Genomic DNA, 13950 nt, shown 5'->3' on the forward strand with positions numbered 1-13950 from the left:
TCTGTAGGCTGCTAGGTAAAGTAACAAAGGTCAAGGCACAAAAGAGCCTTACAGGGCCAGAGGAATACACATGTAGGCCTTTAGAGAAAGTAAATATCAGGTCACAATTGGTCTTCTGAAATGCTGGGTAGCTGGGATGGGGCAGAGGGAGACGGTGCATGTAGACCGCTAAAGAAAGTAACAAGCATCAGGTCACAAAGGTGCTGGCGGGGCTGGAGGGAGACACATGTAAGCTGCTAGGGGTAGTAAATACCAGGCATCCGTGGGGTTTCTGAGAGGCTCCTCACACAAACTGAGAAGGAATACCAACTTAGTTCACCCTCCAAAGGATGATTATTTGAAACTGGGTCAGCCATTTTGACAGATGAAGTCTGCATGATGACCAGAATATTACATTGTTAACAATGCCATAATACACAGACAGAATACACTAGATATGTCCTGCAGTGTCTGGCAATTTTTTCTTTTGTCTTACCTCCATGCCTACACACATCTTTATTTTTTTTTTGCACACCGGGTAGCGGCCCGGTTACTTACCAGTAATCTTATTACTTCAAGTCCCGGTTTTCATCGCTACAGTCCTTATATGTGAGGTGTAATCTCTGACCTACAGAAGTTCCTCCCTAGCCGACGAAAACAGTTCTCCCAATATGGCCGCCTTTACCCAGCAACCACTAAAAGGGAGAACATTCCGTCACCAATTCCTGTTGTATACCAAACTTACAGAAGTAAATCCATAATACAGAAAAAATAATTAATCCTGAACCCTGGGTGGGGCATTTCAGGACTGTATCGAGGAAGAAGTGGACTCGGAGTAATGAAGATTATCGGTAAGTAACCAGGCCATTGACTAACTGAAGTTGGCGCAGTGGTGTGCTGGCATGGACAGGTGCGCCAAACAGGAGGAACCGATCTAAACGTCCCGGGGATGTCCAAAGAAATCCTTTAAACTTTGGGGTAAATGGTGGGATTACTATGGGTAGTCCTCTATGATGGATACAGTTCCTTTTAATGTGGTTTGATTTGCGATGGGCGGCAGGTGAGGCAGGAGGGGAACTGAGAATGAGGAGCCTTGTTTTTGTTTATGACATTTTGATTTATTTGTGCTCCTCTTGCCAAAATCAAATAACATTTGTTTATCAAAAATAAAGTAACAAGGCCATTACCTCATTGGGGATGTATGACGATACGACGCGTACTTTGACAACGCGTACCGTTACCACGCTAGTTTTACAACGCAAGTCCTTACAACGACTTGCGTTGAGGGGCGCTGGATAGTAAATAGTTGTATTTACTATTCCAACTCCAGTCCCCGTGGACTCTAGGGAAGGAGTTGGATAGTAAATTAAACTATTTACTATCCTGGAGCGCCCCCCAGCGCAAGTCGTCGTAACGACTTGCGTTGTAAAAGTAGCGTGGTAACAGTACCGCGTTGTTAAAGTTTCGTCGTAATGGATGTTCCCCCCTCATTGGCCATCTTCGTGCTCCAGTCCTCACATAAATGCCCAAGCATAAATGATTATTTTATTTTTTTGTATTTTAACAGAAAATCTGAGTGAAATTATAAGGTAACTTGCAACCCCTGAGGTTTTATTTTTAAAAAATCGAGATCTCATGTGTAATTTTTTTTTGTTTAATTCATTAAGTCTCAGTTACAAATGACAACACATGAGTAGCAACACTGTAAATGATAATGGGAAAGGGAATAATGGGAAAGAAAGGTAGAAATCCCTGAATGAAGCCCCATTGAATAAGGCCCATGAGGTGGGCATTTCAGAATGTGACCTACTCTGTATCCAACAGGGAATGTCAAACCCTTATATGGCACAGCCCTTGATGATGATGGACTTAATCTATCTAGAAATAGTGCATGTGGATGGATGTGACACTCTGTTAGGGACACTGAAAGTAAAAAACAGGGAGTCAACCTTGCGAAAGATGTAGGTCCTATCAAAATAAAAGGATAAAGCACTATGAACATCAAGAGTGTGTAAAGACCTCTCCTCTGGAAGGACCAGAAGAGGATGAAATACTGGGAGGACAATGTCCTCCGAACAGTGGAAAGACATTGGCACCTTGGGTAGAAGAGGAGATTTGGTGAAAGAACCACCTTATACGGAAATAAACAGAGAAAGGGTGGGGATGGTAAGCAATGCCTCAAGATCCCCAAACCTCCGACCAGAGCAAATAACCACTAAAAATATCACTTTCTCTGCGAGGTACTTAAAATCCCCTCAAAGGTTCAAAGGGAGGCACAGTCAAGGCACAGAGGACGAAGGGCATATCGCTGATGGACTTGGAGAATGGATTGCTAGACGTTGGAGAAAGAAACTCCTAAGTAGCTGGGATGCTGGAGGGTCAATCACCGGAACACCCTCTCCTCTGAATGTCTGGATGGCTGCCCACTGGGCCCTGATGGTTGATACCGCCAGGCCAACTATAAAAAACCCATCCCACAAAAATCCAAAATTTTAATAGGATCACAAGAAGTTGGAACGAGATCTTTTGCTTGACAGCAGTTTTCAAAATTGTGCCAGTGGTGACTGTATGAGTGTTGGGTCAAAGGTTTTCTAGAGAGCTGAATGTTTTCAGATACTTCAGAGGAACAGCTCTGGGCTAATAGGCTCACACTGTCAGCTGCCAAGCCCCCAGACTGAGGCAACCCGGTACCAGAATTATTGTCGACGGATCCTTTCAGATCTTCTGCAACACCTGTGGAATTGACTGGAAAGGCGGGAAGCAATACAGAAGGCCATGGGATTAACAGTGCATCCATTGCGCAGGCTGATGTAGCGGGAGCCAGGAAGCAGGAATCTGGCAAGAGAGAATTGGTATACGTGACAAAGAGGTCCAGCCAAAGGCAGCTGTACTTCTGGAAGATCCTCTGAAAAGCATTGTGGTGAGACAGAGAGACACCCATGAAGGAAACCTCCCATTGGGTTGGTGGGCAGGCCCATTCTCCATCCCCAGAAGATACACAGCTAACAGAGAGTGGAGATTTTGTTCTTACCATGGACATAATTCCCGGGAAAGGAGAAATAAGGCGTACTGCATCCCCCTCTGGTGATTCAGGTAAGCTCTCACAACCTAGTTGTCGGCACAGACTTTGGGAGGCCGTGTCTGGCTACCAGACTTATCAGGACATCACGCTGTCTACAACTCTCCCGGATGACGTTACTCTCGACTTTACTTTTTGATTTCACAAGTGAGTGATATTCTTCCAGATTTTGCTGAGATTTACGTTCTTTCGACCTACGAATATTTTAATTATACAGCGTTGAGGAAGCCTTTGGACGAAACACGTGTCGGCTGCCTATCTGTAATGAAGAATGTACTTCTACTGAAACACCATATGTCTGTGCAGAGAATATAGCATCTTTGACTACATACTACAACTCTGAAAAAAGAAGATTATTATATCTGACTTATACTTCAAACATGGACTGCATGTGTGTGCTTGGGTTTTTTTAGTGATCAACATTTTAGTTGTAATTGGAAGATTGGAAACATACGAAAAAAGAGAAAGACAAAAGATTTTTCTTTTAAAAGAACCCTCACTCACCAACCTTGTTGGTGACATGCTGCATCATGGGGTTCCCACCCGAGCAGCCGAATGCCACTCGGGTGTGCTTTGATGCCTGATTACAGCGGAGCGGGTTGATGCTAGGTGATAAAGTGTAAGTGCGTGAAAAAGAACTGAATAGAACTGTCTTTATTGTTCCTTAAAATTGTTATAATGGAGCAATACCACAAGATTAAAAACGGGAGGGGATGCCTTCACAGGTTAGATTGACCCGTGACACTCAGCCTCAGTCCGTCAGTGCAAGACTTTCATCAGGACCACAATAGTGATACGAGGGGTGTGCACACACTAAGGTGTGGAATCCATGCTGGAAGTTCCATAGGTAGGCAGGTGGGCGTACCTTCTTGACAAAGGTTTGACAATAGCCTACACCCCAGCGGTTTCCATGGGGTTTTACCACTTTGTGTCATATATGAGTGTACCTTTGACAGAATGCTGAAAGGATAACCGTAAGTAGGCGGTTGTGTATGTGTGACTCTGAGACGGGTGCACCTTAGCGTGTGCACACCCCTCGTGTCACTATTGTGGTCCTAATGAAAGCCTCGCACTGACTGACTGAGGCTGAAACATGTAGACCTTGATTTTTTTCACTATTGACACTTTTGTGGATGTCACGGGTCAATCTAACCTGTGAAAGCATCCCCTTCCGTTTTTAATCTTGTCGTATTGCTCCATTATAAAAATGTTAAGGAACAATAAAGACAATTTAATTCACTTCTCTTTCACTTTATCACCAAACATCAACCCGCTCCGCTGTAATCAGGCGTCGAAGCACACCCGAGTGGCATCCGGCTGCTCTGGTGGGAACCCGGTGATGAAGCATGTCACCAACTAGGTTGGTGAGTGAGGGTTCTTTAAAAGAAAAATCTTTTGTCTTTCTCTTTTTTCTCTTTTTTCGTATTCCTTGCCTAAATTTTGGGATAACTCCTTCTTTTGATTAGTAAAATCGATTCAAGGGGATCGGGAGTACTCCCTTCAAACCCTTTCTCTCTTGTTGATTTGTGAAGATTGGAAACTTCCCAAATTCAATTGAGGCCACCTACCGTCCATATTAGATTAATCTTGATGCACTTGCTCTGCTCCCCCGAATCAATCTGTGGGCACTAAATTAATTTTTTTGCCTCATATTTAAAAAAAATTCAAATTTCCAAAAAGTTTTTAAATTCTACATTGTGCTTCTTTATTTATATACTCTTTATTAATCTGTTAATATTATTTCATTTTCCAAGCAGTTACGGGCCCCGTGAGTAGGCTTTGAGGACCCCCAGGTGTCCCCGGAGGACAGTATGGGAACCATTGGTCTAATGTGCATGTCCATGGAAGACTATTTTTTGGTGTGTGTAAAACAGTGGTGTGTGATGGTATTGTGCAGCCCTGTTGTGTAGCCACTAAAACCATGAGTACAGATTATTGGAATTGTATTGTTGTATTTCTTAAGGACTGTCCATAATGTACTGATTTGCAGGATGCATAGCATGTAATCTGCTAATATTATTTCATTTTCTAAGTAGTTGCGGACCCCCTGAGTAGGCTTAGAAGACCTCCGGGTTCCCTGGACCACAGGTTAAGGACTACTCCTCTAGAAAAGTAACAAACATCAGGTCACAGTGAGGCTTCTGAGAGGATGGCGGGGTTGGGACAGAGGGACGCACATTGGGTGCTAGAGAAAGTAACAAAGATCAGGTCACAGAGGGGCTTTTGAGAGGCTGGCGGGGTTGGGACCGAGGGAGACACATTTAGGCCGCTAGAGAAAGTAACAAACATCAGGTCACAGAGGGGCTTCTGAGAGGATGGCGGGGTTGGGACAGAGGGACGCACATTGGGTGCTAGAGAAAGTAACAAAGATCAGGTCACAGAGGGGCTTTTGAGAGGCTGGCGGGGTTGGGACCGAGGGAGACACATTTAGGCCGCTAGAGAAAGTAACAAACATCAGGTCACAGAGGGGCTTCTGAGAGGATGGCGGGCTTGGGACAGAGGGAGACACCTTTAGGCCGCTAGAGAAAGTAACAAACATCAGGTCACAGTGGGGCTAGTGAGAGGCTGGCGGGGTTGGGGAAGAGGGAGACACGTAGGGCGCTAGAGAAAATAACAAACATCAGGTCACAGACGGGCTTCTGAGAGGCTGGTGTGGTTGGGACAGAGGGAAGAACCAGTATGCCGTTACGGAAGGCAACAAACAAGTCACGGTGAGGCTTGTGAGAGGCTGGCGGGGTTGGGACCGAGGGAGACACATTTAGGCCGCTACAGAAAGTAATAATGATCATGTCACCATGGGGCATCTAAGGTCTGAGGCGGAGGGAGACAGATGTAGGCCACTAGGGTAAGTAACAGGCGTTGCCCAATTTTAGAGTTGACTGCAGGCCCTCCGATTAGTGATTTGTGTCTGTGCCAGAATTAAACATGATTTACTTGGTGTTTATCACACCCACGGCTCGTGATACCATCGTCTCCATGTAGAGTACCCGGCTGGTGCCAACACAAGCAGGCGATATGTAAGCAAACCAGCTGCCAGCTACACTTAAAGCGACACTGGTACCTGCTGGGTTTTTTTTATGGAGAGAACAGGATAAGGGGAGACCCGACCCTTGCAGGGTGCCTGCAGACGCACCAGGAGCCCTCTGGGTGACTTGCCCTGGGATGGTGGTGTCTGTGAGTGGAGATATTGATGGCGTCCAATGGTGGTGGTGTCCAGATGCCACTGCCTTGGCCTTTCTTTCCAGGACGATTTATTATCCTTTTGAGTAGCCATGAGCTGTTGGCAACCGAGCAAACACAAGGAGATGACGGACTTTTCAGGCACCCACCCCCAGTCACAGATCTGGGTTAAATCCATCATCGTTCTTTACCTCACTTCGCCACCCCAGTTCAGACACAGGCACGGGGAGATTAAGGGATTTGCCCAGAATCACAGGATGTTGAGCCGACGCCGAGGCTCAAACCTGGTTCCCCAGCTCTAAGATCGGCAGCTCTTGCTGTTATGCCACATCGTGTCCCTCCATCTCCTTATTAGCGCTTTTGCTCTCCTTAGACCACGCTGGAGTGCTGTGGCTGTACAGGACAGAGCAGGGTAGGCTGCCACAGGGGGATTGAGACCCCTATAAAGTGGATATGAGAGTGTAAGAGAAAGTGGAGAAGTCTGGGCAAATCATTTAATCTCCCCGAGCCTAACAAAAATGAATGTGCCCTCATGTAACGCAACTGGTGCTCGAGTAAAGTGCTCTGATACCCGATACCTTCGGGTCAAGTTCGTGCTATATAAAACTCCGGAAAAAAAATAAAAATTCAAAATAAAAGTGAACATGATATGTCGGCGCGTGTGTAGTGTTTCGCTCTTGCCCCTAGGCCACTTCAAAGCGCTGGGCGAGAACGAGAGGAGAAAGATCCATGACGACGCTGCAGATAGCTGACAACCCATAACAAACACAAGCTATTATTATTGTTCTTAATGGGAAAACTGCTAAGTGCCACAATTACACTGAAAGTGGGGGTCGAATCCTCTCCCGGGCGCTAGGAGGAAGCACGTGGGACTTCTCACCCCTAGATCTGCTCTCTGAGCCGGATGCACGTGCACCCACGTCTGGGCGTCGAAACGTGCCGTCCGATCCGGGGCACCGCTGACCTTTGACCCCGAGCCCTGGCCTGCACAAGCCCCAACACGCAGGCCCCGCGGCAATCCTGGAGGTGCTGCGGAATGTGCAGCCTGGAAGGCGGCCTGAGAGCGTGCGTGCGTGCGTGCCTGGGCCGGGGGCCGCTGCTCCTAAGTGCTGGTGAAGTGATATCGGAAGCTCGCGCCTAATGAGCGGCTTGTCACTTCTCTCTGTTCTGGGTCACGTCGACTCCCAAGCTCTTGTCTGGTCGCCTAGAAACGCAGATGCCGACCGTCGAGGCACGAAGACCGCCCTGGGCCGCTCTCTCTCTTGGCCCATCCTGGGGCCCTGATGTGGAACACTATTGTGTGGCCACGAAGTCTGCGATTCCCAAAATCACAGGGTTCGCTGCTAAAAGGCTTCTTCTTAGAAGAGGATGTGGCGTGACGGCCAGAGTTACCGGCTTTGGAACTGGGCAACCAGGTTTGAGCCCCAGCCTCGGCTCAGCCACCTCCTGTGAGTCTGGGCAAATTACTTAATCTCCCAGTGCCTAATAAACAGTGAAAAACAAAGAATATATAAATTCCGTGTGAAATGCAACTGGTGCTGGTGTAAAGCGCTCCAATACATCTGGATTGATTTTGCGCTATATAAAACTGCAGGAATAACAAATAGCATTTTGTATTTCGGAAACATGTCACCAAATCACAAAATGGGTGTAGAAAGACATATAGAATTGTTATTTGGAGGTCGTGTGCATGGATGCCAATTGGAGGTAGTCAGGGGTTGCAGCTGATACATCTATGCTGCTCCCTGCTACTGCGTGCACTTCCTTTGCGACCCCTGGCCTCAGAGGAGGCACAATTGCCGCCTCTGAGGCCAGGAGTTGCAAAGGAAGTTACAAAATAGTCGAGCACTCCTCATGTGTAAATCGCTGCAGTCATCATAATCCAAAATAGTTGTCCATATCTATTAATACATCTTGGTATACAAAAAATGTGTGTTGCTTGAGTGGTATACAGATGGTCTTTCAAAAATCAACTTCAGACATTCAGATATGTGATATTTCTTTTTTTTAATTGAAATCAGTATCATACAGAATTGTTATACATCATATCATCACTTTATATTCCATCACTCGTTTGTCACTTGTTTATACATATGATTTGATCACAAATTATGTGTACATTGCTGTGCATTTCCTTGATTCACAGGTGCAGTTGTTGTGGTGACCCTTTATGGAAGTATTACTGTTGGTGCCTCATGGATGATCTCAGCCGACACGTGTTTCGTCCTTTAAGGACTTTTTCAAGGCTATTTTCCGGTATGGTATTTCCAATCCAAAACTATTAGTCACTCTAACTCGTGCCAAAGTGGGCAGATGAAAACTCCCAGTAAGGTCAATATAGTTCCCTTTGAGCGAAAAGAGTACACATGTAAAGGTCCTTGCTGGGCAATCCACAGCATGCGGTGGATATTTGATAGCAGCTGTTAGTTTCCGTAATATATAAATACAGACACTCGCAAACCCTGCTGCTCTTGATGTGGACATTGGTAAGTCTTAGAGTTCACCTTTGCAGTTGCAGCTGTACATGGTATGTTTGGTGTCCGAAAACAGCTAGAAGCCTCTGACTGCCACCACAAAATAAGTGCTTGGAGTAGCAGGGAGCAAGCTAAAGGTGTCAGCTGCAACCTCTGACTACCCCCAAATGACATCCATGGGCATTTGTTTAGGCTGTTTCTTCCACAAAGCGATTCGTTATGGTATGTAATTTGTAATCTGGTTGCAAAACATTACTGACTCTCGGATTAGATTGTAACAAATTAGCAAAAGGGAAGGGGACCCAATTGGCATCCTTCCCCTTTGTGTAGGTAAATAAATTTGCTGGGGAGTAATTAGTGGTCGAGGGAGATCCCTGCCAATTCTCAAACAAACTAACCCCCGCCCCCTTTTCTTTTTAAATGTAGCCCGTTTCCTTTAAGGAAAATGGGTTGAATTAAAAAAAATACTTATTTAAATGCGATCCCAGAGTTAGTGACCTCCTGATACCAGCAGGCTTCCAACCGTGTGATGGCATCGAATCGTCGTGAGTCACAATTTGCGGTCTAACTCATGAATATTGATGAGATTGCAATCCACTAAAAGTCAGAATTTTGTGCACTGATTTATTAGTACATGGGCTGGGTTGCAAAATTCATATACATTTGCAGAAAGTTAGGCCCACATGCATCATTGTGTCTTTTTGCATTTCTTAATTTGCGAAAAATAAGGAATCGCAAATTAAGAAATGCAAAATGATATGCATCAATATTTTCGGTTTTCTTGTGGGATTCGGTAAAAATCGCATTTTTTACCGAATCCCAAAGAAATACCGATTTCTTAACTTAATTTTCGCAATTCCCATTGATTCCTATGGGCCAAAAGGCCCATAGGAGTCAAAGGAAATTGCGAGTGGCACTTAGAAAATTTCATGGGTGCAGGGGGGGGTCCAAAGGACCCCCCCATGCACCCCTGAAATGTACTTTTCAGCATAAGTTACATACACACATGTCCTAAGGACATGTGTGTGTGTAACTTTACAGTTTAAAAAATGCATTTTTGTGCATTTTGAATCAATTTCGCAATTTACCACGAAGTTGAACTTCGTGGTAAATTGCACTTCCAATTTAAATAAACGCATATTTTTCTTTAATGATGCATAGCATTTAAGAAATCGCACAATTGCGATTTCTTAAATGCTAACGCAATTTTAGAAATCGTAAAAAAGATGCGACTTCTAAAATGGCATGATGCATCCCAACAAGCACTTTTGCATTCGCAAACGGCCGATTTTAAGGAATCGCACCGTCTGCGACTGCAAAAATGCTTGATGCATGTGGGCCTTAGTGCTCAATTTGCGACCATGTTTCGCAAATGGAAATTTCCGAAATAAGGCCTTGGTCTGCTACTCTCTAAGTAACTGAGTTCTCAAGATTCCAAAGGTTATGCTTGAGCAGTTCAGATTTTAATTGCATTCTGAAAACTACATTATCATCTACTGGCAAGATACATGCATGTTCTATGATACTTACCATTTTGCCCCGTTTCATTTTTTAGGTCTTCTCTAAGAAAAGCACATGCCCTGTCTATTGCAAGACATATTGTTAATTTATAGTGGACTAAGAGCCCGGCCATTGCTTTCCGGAGGTTTGCTTTATAGTTAATCTCATTTGCTTGCTTCATATATTCGTCACATAGTGTGGGATTTACTTCCTGTTTTGGTGTTTGTCCCTCCAATGGAGCATGGATCCATTACTTGTGTTCCTCCACTGTTCCTTTTTCAGCTGAAACTTTTTTCTTTTACTTTAAGCTCTCTTCTCTTCAAGAATGCATGTATTCCCACTGTCTCCCTCGTGTAGTTTCTGTTCCTCTTTCTCATCCGTGTGTTTCTCCTCTTTCTCGACCTCCCTCCCTCAGTTGGCATTCTTGCTTCTTCACTGCTCACTCCGCTTTGTAGGAAGCTGGGTTTCTGTTGCAGTAACTCCCCTACTTTTTGCCAGATTTCTGATGCACTTTGACTTGATGTGCCCTGTGTCCCTGCCAATCAGGTTCCCAGGACCTCTGTTCTTTTCCAAAACTGTACCTTGTACCCACAATTGGCACCTCTCTGTTCACATGTAAGTCCCTCGTAAAAGGTACCATGGGTACCAAGGGCACTGTGACCAGGGAAGGTCTCTAAGAGCTGTAGCACATATTGTGCCACCCTTAGACGTCATGTACCTTAGCACACACACTACCATTGCATGCTGTATGTTTTGATGCAGTGAAAAGTGAAGAGTCGACATGGCACTGTGTGCCATGCCTGCAAGCAACTGCCTATGGTTAGGTAAGATACCCCTGTAGCTGGGTGCGCTATACCACTGGTGAGGGGACAGTTGCATAAGCACTGTACCCTTACAGTGTCTAAAGTCCCTGCTTACATATTGTAAGTCGCAAAAAGTAATGGTCAACCAAACCCTCTCAAACGCTACTGACAATACTATAGGAGTTCCTCAAGGATCCACGCTATCTCCATCACTCTTCAATCTATACGTAGAACCTCTTACGGAAATACTCCAAAAAGCCAACATTGCTTATCATATGTATGCTGATGACACTCAGCTGTACATTAAGGTGGCGTCGACTGATGATTTAAAGACAATGAATCTTGCTCTAACAAGAACACTTCTATGGCTAACCAAGAACCACCTAAAACTAAATCCTCAAAAAACTGAATTCCTCCTGATTACTCCAAAAAAAAGAAAAACATTGATTGCTGAATGGTCCAACCTCATCACTGCACTAAAGTGCACTCCAAAGATTGTGGAATCAACTAAATCTCTGGGTATAACTCTGGACAAAAACCTTAATATGTCTGTACATATCAACACAATGGCAAAAAACGTCAGGTTCCACTTAAGCTACTTACGAAAACTAAAACCTTTCCTAAACAAAGCAGACCTCAAAAAAGCAGTTCAGGCACTGGTCATCTCAAGGATTGAATACGGTTGCACAACCCTAGCTGGGCTGCCAAAAATCTCAACAGCACCATTGAAAGCATGTCTTAATGCAGCCACAAGACTCATAGCGGGATCCAGAAAACTTGACCATATCTCTCCACACTTGAAAGCTCTCAACTGGCTACCGTTTGAAGCACGTATCCAGTTCAAGCTGGCATGCATCACCCACAAAGCAATACATAACAAATCTCCAGTATACCTCGCCAAGAAACTCACGCTGTCAGGAGGGTCACGTTCCTCTAGGAGCAATGCTGAACTACTATTGAAACCAGCGCGCCTCTGTAAGAAAAGAACGTATGACCGAGCATTCTCAGGGGCTGCACCGAGAATTTGGAACGCCCTCCCCCCGAATTTGAGAAGAATTCCAACCATCGCAACATTTAAAAAGGAAGCAAAATCTTTTTATATGAGGAAATTTCTCCCTTAATCCTTACAACTGTACATCAAGTATTTCATTATACAGGGCTGGTAGAATTTTCACACAAGCAGCCAAGGTACTAAGTTTGGAATGTTATACTAGTTTTTATCTCAGTTAAGTTCCAAAGACTCTATGGAAATCTATCTATGAACTTTCAGATGGGTTATCTTTCTGTGAACTTTTAATGGTGCTGCCATTACGGAATTGCTTATATCTCATTCACCAATGACTAGTAATATGTAAAAATGATGTTTTATATTCTACTGTAAAGTGCTCTGATACCCTGTGCAGGGTCATGTTCGCACTATAGAAAACAATAAAAATAAATAAATAAATAAATAAAGCCATAAGGAATATATGGTCTGGGAGTTTGTCATTACGTACTCCACAGCACCATAATGGGTTTACTGAATTCTGGGAAGTTTGGTAGCAAACTTCTCAGCATAATAAACCGACACTGATGCCAGTGTGGGATTTGTTATACAATGCACTCAGAGGTCATCTTAGAGATGCCCCCTAAAAAACGACCAGCCGGTTGTGCGTTCGCTGACTGGTACACACCAGCCTGCCACCACAAGACATGTTTCTAGATCCCTGGGTTGAGAGCTTTCACTCCCTGGGCCCAGAAACAAAGCCTTTCCTGGGCAGAGGTGTTCAGGCCTTCCCCAGGCCAGGAAAAGCCATCTGTGGCAGTATAGCTTCAAAGGCCTTTCAACCTTTGTAACGTTACCCCCAGCATCGTCTGCTATCTGGAGCAGGCCGACTTCCTGTCTCTCCTCCTGTTCGGTGGGAAGACAGGTGGAAAAAATTAGAACAGCCCAGAAGGTGTGCCCACCTTACAAACCCCACCCCTCAGGTGGGGGAGGCGAGATGAAGCCCACTCTTCAGTGCCCTCCATCTTACAGATGGCAGGCACTCTCCAATCAGGATTAGGGATTGTGCCCACTCCCCCACGTGAGGTGAGCACACCAAGGGTGTAGTCACCCTAAGGTCAGTAGCCCATTGGCTACTGACCTCGAGACCCCTAAAATGCCCCCTAAATACAGTATTTTTGTGGCATTCTTGAACCAAGAAGACAGATCCCCGCAACCTACGAAGAAGAAGGACGAAAGATGACGCCCAGCAGAGGAGACTGCAGAGAAGAACTCACTTGGCCCCAGCCCTACCGGCCCGTCTGCAGTTTCCAGAGATCCTGCAGCAAAAGTCGCCTTGTCCTGCAGCCAGCAACCTCCAAAACCCCTGGGAGGACTGACTGCTTTCCACAAAGACCGCAAATCCTGTATACAGCAGTTCTAAGAATCTCCAAAGCAAAACTCGGAGCCTGCTGAGGACAAAGAAACTCGATGCCTATGTCCACCACTGCACCCGTCGCCTATGGCCCGTGTTCGAATGGCCCACCTGTCCCAGCGAGGTCCCCCAGAGCTCCAGAGTCCGAGTCCACCGTGTGTTGACCCCTCCAGAAATCCCCGACGTCGCCTGCAGCATCTGCACGGAGACCCCCCAACAGCGAGAGGCCTGGTAAGGTCAAATCTGACCTCAAAAGACAACCCTGCATCCAGCCGCCCTGCACCCTGGAGAAAAGAACCTAAGGTGCACCCATGTCCTCGAGGCCTCCAACTTACCTGCCCAGCTGTTGGTTCCTCCAGGACGTCTTCCTGGACCGAGCCTGCAGCCAAAATCCCAATCCGGCAACTCCTGTTGAAAACAAGAAGGCACCCAACAGACCCTTTGCTACTGTGGATGCTTGTGTGCTAAATCGGATCCCCCTTTGCCCTGAGCTTATGTCCAGGAGCTTTAGCTCCCACAACCTTGTGGATTGCTCG

This window comes from Lissotriton helveticus, chromosome 11 (assembly GCF_964261635.1).
Source record: "Lissotriton helveticus chromosome 11, aLisHel1.1, whole genome shotgun sequence".
Taxonomy (NCBI): domain Eukaryota; kingdom Metazoa; phylum Chordata; class Amphibia; order Caudata; family Salamandridae; genus Lissotriton; species Lissotriton helveticus.